The sequence below is a fragment of the Urocitellus parryii genome, chromosome 15 (genome assembly GCF_045843805.1).
Source record: "Urocitellus parryii isolate mUroPar1 chromosome 15, mUroPar1.hap1, whole genome shotgun sequence".
NCBI lineage: Eukaryota > Metazoa > Chordata > Mammalia > Rodentia > Sciuridae > Urocitellus > Urocitellus parryii.
This window is the reverse complement of record NC_135545.1, coordinates 31761092-31766450: the sequence shown is the minus strand read 5'-3', so window position 1 is coordinate 31766450 and position 5359 is coordinate 31761092.

Genomic DNA, 5359 nt, shown 5'->3' with positions numbered 1-5359 from the left:
AGTGAGGGCTGAGGTCATTAGCGGTGACCACAGAAGGACTGACCGCGGGCAACGGCGCCATTAATCTTGACGAGGGGAAGAGTGGGCGATGCATAAAACCTGCCTGGTGAGGTGTCTTCCTAAGTGACTGACCCTGTGTCTTTACTCTAGGTGAGAGGGATGCGTGGGAGCAGTGACGTCGACTTGGCCTAGTGAGTGACAAGGACACAGCACGGGTTCCGGGTCTGTGGCAGGAGCAGCTGGGTAGAGGCTTAGGAGAGTAGCTCCAGCGGAAACATATCTAGGATGCCTCCTGTGGCCAGGCACGACCCTAAAACTACATACTGACGGTTGAATCCTCACAACAGGCCTGTGAGGGAGGAGCTGTGTCATTTCTGTATTAGAGGCACACAGAGGCAGGTCACTCGCCTGAGGATGCACAGCTAGTAGGTGACAGAGCTGGGATTCAAACCCAGGTAGCCTGGTTTCAAAGGTTGTTCTCACTCACAGAGTGGAGAGGTGTCAGGAGGTTCTAGGAAGTGTCGGGTACTTAGTGCTTGGATACACAGCGCTATCCTTTTCTTCCACGCCCCAGGGACAGGCACTGTGCTGCCAGGACACGGCCAAGGGACTGTGGATCCAGCGGGATTCCTGATTGAACCCGACTCTCTTGTGGTTAAAGGGGTCACCCAGGGCAGTGGTCAGAGTCCGGGCCCTCTTCCTGGGCCTCTTCCCGACACCCTCTTCCATTTTAGGTTCTGTTTTAGAGTCTGGGGAGGACAGAGCAAAAGCTTCCCCTTAAAATCCACCTGTTGAAGTCCCCAAGGCCAAATGTGACTGTATTTGGAGATCGGGTCTATCCTGGAGGAAACGGTGAAGATTGCGATGGGTCCTAAGCGTGGGGCCTGATCTGTAGGGCTGGGTCCTTACAAGAAAAGCAAGAGGCACCAGAGTGCATGTGTTCTCTCTCTCTCTCGCTCTCTCTCTCTCTCTCTCTCTCTCTCTCTCTCTCTCTCTCTCATATACAGAGATGGTAGCCAATGATGCAAACCAGGAAAAGACCCTTACCAGGAACTGAATCAGTTGACACCTTGATTTTAGATTTCCCAGGTTCAAGCACTGTGAGAAAATGAACTCCTATGGTTTAACTCAGCCAACTCCTGGCAGTTTTATGGCAGCCCAAGCGGACCAGCAGAGTCTCATAAAGGTTTGTGGAATGCATAAGTGAAGTGTGGAAGTGCAGCAAAACTGATCCTTCACTGGCCATACGATTTTGGTAAAGATGGCTACAAATATACGCTGCTCTTCCCGTGAAGTGGTAGAATTGAGTCCCCCTCCTCTTGAATGGAGATGTGATGATTGCTTGACCAATAGAACAGGGTGGAAATGATGCCCTGGGGCTTCTGAGGACAGGTGATAAGAGAGGCCTTGCAGCTTCCACCATGCCCTTGGATCTCTTGAGCCCCACACTTAGGTGCCATGATGTGAGGAACCTCAAGCACCCACCAGGAGTGGAACCCAGGAAAGAATGATCGTCCTCTAGGGGAATGGATCCTCTGGTCCAGTCTTCTAAGAATAGGACATGGGGCAGAAACACGTGATTCCATGAGCCCTCCCCAAATTGCAGATTCATGAGAAAAATTAATGATCGCTGTGGAGTTTTTCTAGCCATTAGGTTGGGGTGTGATTTTTCTACTGTCATATGTCACCAGAACATCAAGGAACACTTCCCAGAGGACATCCACTCCAGCTCAACCTCTGTGTTTCCCCAGAGGTGACTCGGTGCCCAGGACCTCATGTGGAGGAATCTCCCCACCACCATTCCACTCTCTGTGCAGAAATCTGGGATACAGGAGGAAGCAGGGCTAACAGAGGTCTGTCCTGGCTAGAAGCTGACCTGGTATCCAGGATTACATCCGTCTTTGAGCTCTTTCATAAACCCTGTGGTCAAATGTAAACCTGAGATCATCATTTGCCATGGGGAGAAACATGCAGTGCGTAGAGTTAGGGAGAAAGCACAAGCTCCTAGATTTTAGTCAGTCAACTCCCCACCCCCACATATGCCCATCATATCTAGAAAATTCAGGGGCTGGAAGGAGGAATTAGCCTGGTTATAGTTCACTGCGTCTTGCCTTGACTACACTCTGGAATCACCTGGGAGCGTTTGAAAACCACTGCTGGGCCATCCCCCTAGAGATGGGATTTAATTGGTTAGGGGTACTGCTGGTGTATCAGTACTAAAAATCAAACAAAAGTACCCCTCGCCGGCTGATTTGACACACCACCAAGGTCAAGAACTACAGCTCTAGGCACATATCATTATCACAGTTAGCATCGTTGTTCTGGATCAGGTTTTCTAAGAATTTAAATAAAGCCCAGTTTGAATTTGGAGACAGCCCAAATGAGGGAAGTCCCACGACAGAAGACAAAGGTCTCTGGTGATCCCATTAGAATATTTGTATTTGCTTTGCTATAACAAAATGCCCAAGACTGGATAGTTTATAAAGAATAGAAGTTTTACTTGGCTCACCGCACGGGAGGCTGGGGAGTCTAAGAACACGACACTGGCATCTGATGGGCATCGGGTTAGGGCCTTCTTGTGGCATCGTAGCATGGCTGAGGGCACCACATGGCCAGGCAAAGCAAGTGAGCTACTTCGAGCCTCTTCCTCTTCCGATAAAGCCACTCATGCCATCATGGAGACCCCACCCTCATGACTTCATCTGATTCTAATCATCTCTCAAAGACCTCCAAATACTAATCACAAATAAATGTGGGGATTCACATTTTCCACCCATGTATTTTTGTGGGACATTCTCACACTATAGCAGTGCTCTCCATGAACACAGACGAGCTCACCCAAGTACAGGATGTGCTGCCACTGGCAATGGGAGTGGGTCACCGCATGGAACAGTACCGAACCTCAGAACAACTCGGATCTCATTCACTCCTTGGATCACACAAAGCAGAAGTCTCTGATGCTAGCTTCCCTTTAACCACCAACTCTTGCCACCAGCTAAAACTCAAATAATGTGGCTCTTAATCTTTGTCGAGGCAAAGATTTCTTAGAAGGGCCACCTGCCAACCTGGCAGGAGAAAGCTGAGCCTCAAAGACTTCTGGAGACTTGACCAAGAACTCGCGTCTCTGCCCCCAACCCCTTGAACTTAACATTGATTTTTAAATATTCAATTGAGACAGAGTAATTGTCCCCCCCAACCCGCCGCAACACACACCTCTGGCTTTTTTTTTTCTTTTTTATTTGTTCTAATTAGTTACACAGGACAGTCCAGTGCATTTTGACACATCATACATAAATGGAGTATAACTTCTCATTCTTCTGGTTGTACATGGTGTAAAGTTTTGTAATCATATGTGCACAGAGAGTAATAATGTCCGACTCATTCTACCATCCTTCCTACTTCCATTTCATTCTTCTTGAAGGCTGAGTAATATTCCATTGTGTATACATACCACATTTTCTTTAACCACTCATCTGTTGAAGGGCACTTAGGTTAGTTCCATACTTTAGTATTGTGAATTGAGCTGAGGCAGGGTAATCGTATGGGGTGTTTTTATTGGGCACAGTGTGACATTTTAATACATGCACACAGTGTGTGATGAACACACCCAGGTTTTTGCATAACCATCACCTCATTTATTATTTCTTTATGTTGGGAAGTTTCAAAATCCTCTCTACACTACTTTGAAAGACACAATTAGTTGTTGCCAACCATAGTTATTCTACCATGCTATAGAATATTAGAAGTTATCCCTTCTATCTATCTGCACCCCTTCTCATTAGCCAGCCTCTCTCCACCTCCCTCCCCCACATCCTTCCCAGGTTCTAATAACCAATATTCTACGCCCTGCTCCCATGAGATCAGCTTTTTAACTTCCAGATAAAAGTGAGAACATGAAGTATCTGTCTTCCTCTGCCCGTAAAACTTAATTTCTAGTGAAGAAAATTATGCTGATAGAGGGTCTCTTTTGCCATATGATTTAAATGTGAGCAATCCCCCCAAAACTCACGTGTGGATCAACACAAGAATTTTCAGAGTTGAAATGATCAGATTATGAGAGGTGGAAACCGATCGGTGTATTAACCCACTGATCAGATTAACTGGGCAGTAACGTAGACAGGTGGGGTGTGGCTACAGGACGTAGGTCCCTACGGTGTGTCTCTGGGGTTGGTCTGTTGTATTGGGGGAGCAGAGTTCTCTCTCTCTCTGCTTCCTCTTGCCATGTCTTGAGCTCCTTCCTCCACTTTGCCATGAGGTTCTGCCTCACTGGGACCCAGAACTATGGAGTCAGCTCATCATGGATGGAACCTCTGAAACCAGGAGCCCACATAAATTTCTCTTCCTCTAATTGTTCATGGCAGGTCTTTTGGTCCTAGCAATGCGGAGGTGACTAAAATACCCTTAGCCTCCACTTCCTACTTGGTGCCCAGAGTAAGAGGCAAAGCCAGTTCCACTGGGCGATGGAGAGAATCAGGGAGGGAAAGAGAAAGAACAAATCACCATGGAGAGGAGTCAGACTCGCTGATTCTGGAGACAAATTTCAAAAATTACAGGGGGGAAGAAATTTGTTTCGAAAAAGAAAGAACTTTCTAAAGCTCAGGCTGGAACTGGTTCACTTAGGAAAAAGGGTGGAAGGCCCCAACCCACTCACTCTTTGATTTGCTTGAGATTTGGTCTTTCCTGATGTTGGAGTTCCCCAAATGTGAATAGATTCTGGACTTCGTGGCCATGTTTGGGGACAGAATTCTTTAGCACACCACCCTGCAGGAAGGACACTGCTAAGAGCTTCCCATCCTGGGATCCTGAATCTAGGCAGCTGGGAGGGGCGCCTCCTCCTCCCTCTTTCAGTAATAAGCCTCTGAGCTTCAGAATGGGGGGCCGAGGTTGAACCCGATGAACGTGAATCCAGATTAAATCCAGGCGGAAATGTTTGCACCTGTTACTGGGAAGCGGTTTACTCTTGGCCAACAGCAGGTGTCCTTCGCCCTCCTGCTGAGCTTAGGGTCTGGCCACTGGAGCTGAAGTCCAAAACCCATCAGACCCCCTGGGGTGCTTTTTAACCGGGCCGATCTCTCAGCCCACCTCCTAGGGTGATTCTTTAGCTATGGGCTGACTTTGATGATAGAGATCCAAGTGTTACGTTTTGCCAAACACCAGGGGGATCTTAGACGTCATGTCCCAGGGAAGTGGGACAATGGATCAGTAAGGGATGCTCTCAGCTGGGATGTGCATGTGGTCCTGGAAGCACCAGAAGTCCTTTCCTGTTGGCCATTCCTGAGAAGGAAGGAGAGCCACCTAGGATTCCAGAGCAGGATTATATGCTCTTAATAATTAAATAAAGAATCTTAAAAATCATAGA